The following is an 8,720-nucleotide window of genomic DNA, read 5'->3' as shown; positions in this document are numbered from 1 at the left end:
TTTTGCGGTACGTGGGCCTCTCACTGTTGCGGCCTCTCCCGTTGCGGAGCACAGGCTCCGGACACGCAGGCCCAGCGGCCATGGCTCACGGGCCCAGCCACACCGCGGCATGTGGGATCTTCCCGGACCGGGGCAGGAACCCATGTCCCCTGCATCGTCAGGTGGACTCTCAACCCCTGCGCCACCAGGGAAGCCCCAAGCTTTTGTTTTAAGCACTAAGATCTGGAGAATATTTGTTAGCACAGCATTGCCTGAACTATCCTGACTGATACTTCTTTCTATGGTTTACAAAATGCTTTCACTTCTATTATTCAACTTAACTCTCATAAGCAAGAGAAAAGGGCAGTATGTAGGTATTTCGAAGATGTGACTTTCAGCCCAAGTTAGTGCAGTATCCACTGAATGAATGTAGGCAAGTCTTACTGATATAGCTGCAAGTCAAGTTCTCTAGACTTTAGGTAAATCCAAGGTATTCTTTCAACACACTTGACTCAGAATCAAAGGGCTTAGGACTGTTAACTTTGACAAGATACCTACCCACATTAACCTCAACCCAAATACTAATTACAACTGCTAGCATTTTCTGAGTGCTTACTACAAGGTCCCATCAAAAAAGGTGTCACTAATTATAAAATGCACCAGTAGTTATTGCACCACTAGAAACAAAAATGCTGTGACTTAAATTACGACAGTGTTTTATTATTAGAATTGTTGTTATATGTTATTGAAAGAAATGTTTTAAAATTATTTAGACAGTTTTTTAAAAATCTGTCACTCCATTGCATATATACAAAAATATATAATACATGTGAAACGAATTGAAGCATTCCAAAAGCTTCTGCATATTCAGAGTCCAACCCTTTGAATCGCTTTTCAACGGAAAATCATGGAAGTTTTATGCTTTTTCCCATAATACTGTTCACTGGGCCATCCATAACAATGATAAAAGAGGGTTCCATTATCACCCGCAGGGTTTTCTTCCGAACAAGTGTTGATGCGCATTTGCAACAATGACAACTATGTCATTGCTAATTATTCACCAACAGTAATTAGTCAGCAATGGTTCAGGATGTGAATATGGGTTTTAGATTTGACAAAATATGAGTATGTGAGAGACACAGTGCTTTACTGATCTAGGTGTAGTAGTGTTTTACTCGTCGTAACAGCTGCATGAAGTGGGCACTGTATTATTACAGCCATTTTGCAATCAGGAACTGAGAGGCATGGAGACACCACCTGCTGAACTTCACACAGCTAGTAAGTGAAGGATTCAGAGTTTTGCTTCTAAGGTCGCTGCCATCTTTTGAGTAACTACTCTTAGCCACTATGTGGTACAGCTTCTCATTACAGCAATCAGATCAACACTTTTTTTTTTGCAGGGGGGTGTATGGGGTGGAGAGTGGAGGCACAAGAATTACAAACTCAAAGTAAGTGCTCACTTGTCTCTTAAAGTTTACACATTGGTCTGTTTTGTTTAAAGCAAACCAAAGGGGCTTTGGGACTTCCCTGGTGGCGCAGTGGTTAAGAATCCGCCTGCCAATGCAGGAGACACGGGTTTGAGCCCTGGTCCGGGAAGATCCCACATGCTGCGGAGCAGCTAAGCCTGTGCACCACAACTACTGAGCCTGTGCTCTAGAGCCCGTGAGCCACAACTACTGAGCCTGTGTGCCACAACTACTGAGCCCGCGTGCCACAACTATTGAAGCTGCACGCGCCTAGAGCCCGTGCTCCACAAGAGAAGCCACCGCGATGAGAAGCCCGCGCACCATAACGAAGAGCAGCCCCTGCTCACCGCAACCAGAGAAAGCCCGTGCACAGCCCAACGCAGCCAGAAAGAAAGGAAGGAAGGAAGGAAGAAGGGAGGGAGAGAGAGAGGGAGGGAGGGAGGGAGAGAGGGAGCGAGGGAGCAAGGGAGGGAGAGAGAGAAAGGAAAGAAAGAAAGCCAAAGAAAAACTGACCCTTGTATTACTGCCAACTTTTTTTTATATACTAAATGGACAATTTAGCAGATGTCTTGGCCTCCTTTTGGTTATCTTCAAAGAATTATTGAAAAAACCCTGCATGCAGCTCTATCTTTTTAAAATATTGGGATGTATGTGCAGTGAACACAGATATATAACATCTATACCTACACAGACATACACGCTGTAGCTCTTAAAACACATTTTACTCGCATTTACTTTTACTAGTGTCTATGTTTCTACATGGATATCATCTTTGGAAAGGCAAAGCAATCATCACTATTGGATATTTGAAGACCAAATGTGTGCTTGATCCTTACAGAGCATGAAATTAGACTTAGTCTATGCCCAGAGGGGGCAATCTTACTGAACAAGTATAACAGTTGATTTTTTTTCAGCAGTTCTTTGTCTCTTCTCCTTTAAAAAGGACAGTTAGCACAACAGAACAATTACTTAGAAGGTACTATACAAAGCTTTGAGTGTAGCTCTTTATATACTTATCAAATGAGTATTATAATTTGCTATAATTCTTCCTCCTGATTACATACGGTAGCTATTTCATTCTCTAAATAATATCTTATACTTTTTTTTTTTTTTAGAAGTTGGTTAAATTGCTTAGGAAGAGAATATTAGGCTCAGTTTCTTTGAAGGGTAATACAGTGGGAGTGACTATACAATTATCTCTACCGGGCTCTCACCCACTATACAATGTTGTCTACTATATCTACTGCTTTCCTGTTGGGAACTCCAGTTAATCCTAACTAACTAGCACAGAGGAAAATGAGGCAAGAGGATTTTATTTTTAACTTGGGACTGAGAAAATAAGAAAAAGAAATGCTAAGATTGATGAAATCTGGTGCATTTGCAATTTTTATTTTAAGCCATTTTAGATATATGAGCTACCAAATAGGTACAGTATTTCAGGCCGAACAGTTACTTATGTAGCAGCGTCCTATCCAGTACTCTCTGCCTGAGACCAATTGTCCTTTAAGCTACTGCACAGCTGGGCTATTTTATGTCTGGCAATTACTACTCTATTCTGGATGGGGAGTTTTATTTTATTTAACATTGATGTGGATTTTATCCTCAAAATGCCAAGCAGTCCAAATGCTTCATACATACTAGATTTTTATAAACAATTCAGTGGCTTCCAGCAGAAAGAAGTTTAACACAAGTCCTTCAACAAATACATCGAGATTTCTAGACGAATTCCATTCCCCAGTGTTGTTCAATGATGTGTCTATTTATGTGCCGGCATCTCCAAAAGACAAATGAACTCAAGTGTGGAGCCTGGAGCAGTCTTACTCATGTACATATGACTAATGACTGACACAGGGCTGGCACTTTTACACTTCTCTGCCCTAAATTAAGAACAGAGAACATTACTTTCATGCAGATGTTAGAAATTAGAAGTTCAAACTATGTTATACTCCTGAGTTACTGAGTAAGCCTATCAGATTGCTACTATTCAAAACAAACTGTCACTAAAGTGAAATCACATTCATTTAAAGACTGATGACCAGTAAAGCAGATTGGAGGTTACGTAGGGTTAGAGGTGAGAGTAGAGAGTGACTACAAACTGGTATGAGATTCCTTTTCAGGATGGAAGAAAAGTTCTAAAATTAGACAGGGGTAATGATTGCAAAATCACTGAATCACTGAGTTGTAAAAAGGACAAAACAAACAAACAAACAAAAAACTGCCCCCAAATTCCTCCTCACCAACACAATTACTGTTAGCATTTTTGATTATGCATTCAGTTGTCAATTCTTATAATTAGGCTTAGTAGCTAGACTGTTTTTGGCTCAAACACCAGCGCTTCCACTTACTAGTTCCAGGTTTCACCTCTCTAGGCCACGATCTCCTCATCTGTAAAATAGGGGGAAATGACAGGCTTCCTCATTGGGCTTTTGTAAGGATCAAGTGAATTAATACGTGGAAGTGACACAGTACATTCTCAATGAATGTTGGTTAACATTTCCATATCTCTTATTTAATTATAATTTCCTAATATTAGAAATTATTGAACATTGGTGCAAAGGGTAATTGAATTTTATATAAAATGTTAACTAGAAAAACCATAGAGATGACATACTCCTAAGTTTCATTTACAACCCTGGGCTCCCCTGAGTCAAGTATAGCCAGAGTTATCTTAGAAGATTAGAAGCATACTTCTGATTTCTTTCCTCAAATCTTCAATGTTCTAGTCTTCTCTCAAACGGTGGTCCCTACCCTCCACCCCCAGCTGCCTACAGGATGAAAAGCACAATGTACAAATTCATTGCACTGCACAGAATCCATCTATAAGCTGCCCTTCAGCCCTCACCAAAGTACTATTTTGGCTCTGTTCTTTCTCTGTTTCACTTACCTCATCTTCCAAGCCCTTCCAATTCCTTTCCCGGCTGAAAACACCATTGTTTTACACATATTTATTTCTACAATTGTAGTTCCTTCTGCCTGGACTAACTGTAGACTGCCTCAACAACCTCCTAGACATCCTTTGTGACTCAACTCAAATGTCACATCCTCTAGCTGACCTCATCCTCCTTTGTGACCTCACAGTAAGACATACCGTTTCTGTGAAGGCACAAGTTGACGGACTCTCTGACCTTCAGACCCAGCAGAAACTGTCCTTCCCACACTGTCCCCCATGCTCTAACTCTACTGAACTGCCATGGGTTACTTATGTCTCACCTCTGTGCGGTGGCACGTTTCTTTCCTCCTCCCTAAAAATTCTCCCTTCTCTTTTGTCCCCAGTCATCAACCTAGCAAACTCTTAACAGGCTTCTCAGATTCTGTTTAGAGATGACAACCTCTCAGAAACCGCCTCAGTTCTCCCAAGAATGGGTTTTCTTTGTCTCTCTGATGTATTCCCCCCGAGTACCCTTTGCTGACACCAAGTGTTGGTCTTTAACACCATACTGAAGAGTCTATTAAACAGACCCACAGACATAGAAAACTTATGGTTACCAAAGGGGAAAAAGGGGTGAGGAGGAATAAATTAGGGGTTTGGGATTAATACATACACACTACTATATATAACATTGATAACCAATAAGCACAGGGAACTATACTCAATTATTCTGTAATAACCTATAAGGAGAAAGGATCCGAAAAAAATAGATATATATATGTATGTATAACTGAATCACTTTGCTGTACCCCCTGAAACTAACGAACACTGTAGATGAACTATACTTGAATAAAACAAAATAAAATAAAACAAAAGATTCTGTTGATGGGGGTGTGCTCAGAGCAGGGGGTCTGAAGAAATGGCTCGTCTGTTTACAACACACCCGACAGGAATCAGGGTTCATTGTGACAAGGGGCACAAAACTTGTGGCCTTCCTATGAACAGATACCCAACACATATCCCCCTTTCACCTGCACGTGGCTGCTGGGCAGGACCAGTGGGACAGGGCTCAGTACTGGAAGGAAAGCTACAGTGTTCAGTGGGGGTGTTTGCCACCTGGAGCCTGTCCGGTCCACGTGTGACTGGGCCATGAGTGGTGTTACAGGCATAAAGACTTTGAACCCCTCCCTTCAAGGAGAAAAGAAAAATAGATTCCGTGTATATGCCATTTTGGAAAAGGCAAAACAATGGAGACAATAAAAAGATCAGTGGTTGCCAGGAGTTTGCGGGGGAGGGGAGATGAATACATAGAATACAGAAGTTTTTATGAGCGGTGAAAATACTTTGTATGACATTATAATGATTTTATGTCATCATACTATTGTCCAAACCCGTAGAACGTGCAACACGATTCACTTCATAAAGCGAACCCTAAGATGAACTAGGGACTCTGGTGATTATGATGTGTCTCTGCAGTTCAGCCTTAGTTTAAAAAAAAAAAAAGTCTTAAAAAGAATTAACACTCAGGGTAGACATTTTTGGCAAAACCTTTGTTTCACTTTTATATATGTATACACATTATATATGTGTTGTTGGACTGTGATGTAAAATGTACTTTTTAGAATAAAAAAGTTTGCAGGTTACTGTAGTTATACTGGCAAATAAAAGCACAAATTTAAAAGAAAAAAAAAAAGATTCTGTTGATGGACATTTTGTGAGAGGCTAGGTTTTGTAGAACTACTGTCAGTCTCTCTAACCTCAGCACCTAAACAGTCCCTGGTGCATAGCAGATACTCATAAAATAATTGTTGAGTAAATATATAATCATCTCCTTTAAAAATAATTTGAGTCAGGGCTTCCCTGGTGGTGCAGTGATTGAGAGTCCGCCTGCCGATGCAGGGGACACGGGTTCGTGCCCCGGTCCGGAAAGATCCCACATGCCACGGAGCGGCTGGGCCCGTGAGCCATGGTCACTGAGCCTGCGCGTCCGGAGCCTGTGCTCTGCAATGGGAGAGGCCACAACAGTGAGAGGCCCGCGTACGGCAAAAAAAAAAAAAAAATTTGAGTCAGTGAATTGTACGGTAAGTGAATAATATATCCAAACAATCTGTTGTAAAAAAACTCTGAGTTACCAATCCGTGATTTTCACTATAGTTTAACCTCTCAGTTGCTGGACAGAGGTCTTATATGCTTGCATCCCTATGGTGGAGCCTGGTACCTATAAGATGATCAATTATATTTAATTTCATGATTTAATAAAAATGAAAATGTTAGCTAGATTCTAAGCTACTGAACCACTTTCTACAACTGCCCGATTTATATGATGTTTCTCAGTAAGTAAATTAATAGTGATATCACAAATCATACAGCTAGAAAACTCATTTATTTCAACATCGACATTTTATAAATAAGGAATCAGGTGAAACAAAAGAAGCAAATTACCCAACATCACGTGGATAGGATCCCAAAAGAACGCTTCCTCCAAAATCACTATCATTAATGGTGTCTGACTTAGAAAGATGCATGTCACTGTTGAAGTCAGATCGAGAGTTATGACTGTAGACTATGCAAGGACCTAATACTGGTGCTAAAAGCTATTTTTAGAAATAATAGATCACCAATTTTTATATATGATCAGATTAAACAGGTGTTGATAATCATAAAAAGAGGAATAAATAAACTCTTCACGGCCTAGGTCTTTCATTTACCAGTTGTGTGTCTTGGCTTGACATCAGTCGTCATTTGATGGTCTATTTCAAGACAGAATTGATATTTCTAAACAGCTGATACCAAGAGAGGCAATACCAAAGAACCACCGAAGTGGGGGAAAGAAAATCACTAATGATTTCTTTCATAGAACAATTCCATACACTGTGAAAAGTTACCACTTACAGATCTGTAGTATCGGAAACTTCCACTTGGAAGAATGTAGGCTTTTAAAAACTCTCCAAAAAAAAAAAAAAAGAACAAAAGAGTGTAGGCTTTTAAAAACTCTCCAAAAAAAAAAAAAAAAGAACAAAAGAGTGTAGGCTTTTAAAAACTCTCCAAAAAAAAAAAAAAGACCAAAAACCTCCAAAACTCACACCTAGGCGTACGTACGTTTGGCAACTAGGTATCACTAGCGCTGGTACAACATTAGAAAACCAACTATAGGGAAAATCATTTCATAGCTTGTTCTTCAGTGTACTCATCTAGCAAAGAGGATAAAACAACCCATGTGCTTATATCCCTCTCTAGAATATAAGAACTTCCCTAAAGCACTAAAAAACATATAAGCTTATAAGGTATGATAAAGAATACCCAAATCCTTTGCTCCTGAGAGACAAAACTCAGCATCTTCTATGAAGCCTAAAACCACAGCCACCTTAGGACTGTAAGCATCTAGCCCCCCTGGTCCACCTGGCCCATTCCATGTCCTTAAAAAGATTCAAGCTCATTTCTGTCTCAGGCGCATGCATTGTTCTGCAAGTGCAAGTTCTCAACTTGACACTGAGCTGTCACTTCAGAAGTCAACTCCTCAGAGAAGCATTGCCTGACCTTCTCAGCAAGCATCCATTCAGACACTCCAATCTGTACTTTGTTTCCTGTTTCACTGTCTAAATTTGTTTACTGACTCGTCGTTTATGTCTTACTTTCCTCTCGCCTCTCTTCAGCATTTAAGGTCAGAGGAAAAAAAAAAAAAACCTCATCTGCCTTAGTTATCTCTCATCCTCAGTACCCAGAGTTTATATTATGTAGTAAGACTCAATAAAGGTGAGATAAATGTAGCATAAATAAAACAACCTAAGTTCACGGCCTAGGCCTTTCACTTACCAGTTGTTTGATCTCTGGCAAATATTCCTGGTTCTATTTATTAAAATAAAGATCAGGAATCATAAGCATATCTGCCTCATGGTGTAGAAGTCAATGAGATTAGGTACAAATGTCCTACAAACCACAAATATGGCATTCAGACAATGATAACAGTATTGCTCTGGAAGACCTATTATGGGTCAGGCTCTGTTCTAATAAGCACTTTACACATGCAGTATGATGCATGCATTATTAACATGCATTTTTTTTTTTTTTTACTGGTAAGAAAGAAGTAACTGGTTTCTATTAATCTGCAAAACAATGAAATCTTATCAAATCAATCACAGTGTGCTTATCAATCTCAAAGAAATTAAACCATGGGGAAAAAAAGGTGCTTCATAAAATGGAAGGAATATAATTTTATACATTTAATGCTTTAACAATCCTATGAGATGTCCTATTATCATCCACATTTTCCAGATGTGAAAACCGAGGCACAGAGAGGTTAAGTAGCTTGTTTAAGGTTACACAATGAGTTTTAATGATGATAAGACAAGAAGGACTCGTGAAACTCTGTGGCTTCAGCTCTCATAAAATATTCAAGAATTAGATTT

At 39.6% G+C, this 8,720-nt stretch overlaps 1 protein-coding gene across 2 annotated transcripts in view; it reads right to left on the bottom strand.

Annotated features, from left to right (window-relative positions):
• Positions 1–8,720, bottom strand: part of LPP (LIM domain containing preferred translocation partner in lipoma) — a 641,451-nt gene that overhangs the window by 306,566 nt on the left and 326,165 nt on the right. The gene's annotated exons all lie outside the window — the stretch shown is intronic.

The sequence above is a fragment of the Lipotes vexillifer genome, unplaced genomic scaffold, assembly GCF_000442215.2.
Source record: "Lipotes vexillifer unplaced genomic scaffold, Lipotes_vexillifer_v1.1 scaffold388, whole genome shotgun sequence".
NCBI classification, from domain to species: Eukaryota; Metazoa; Chordata; class Mammalia; order Artiodactyla; family Lipotidae; genus Lipotes; species Lipotes vexillifer.
This window is presented reverse-complemented; position numbering and strand designations above follow the sequence as displayed.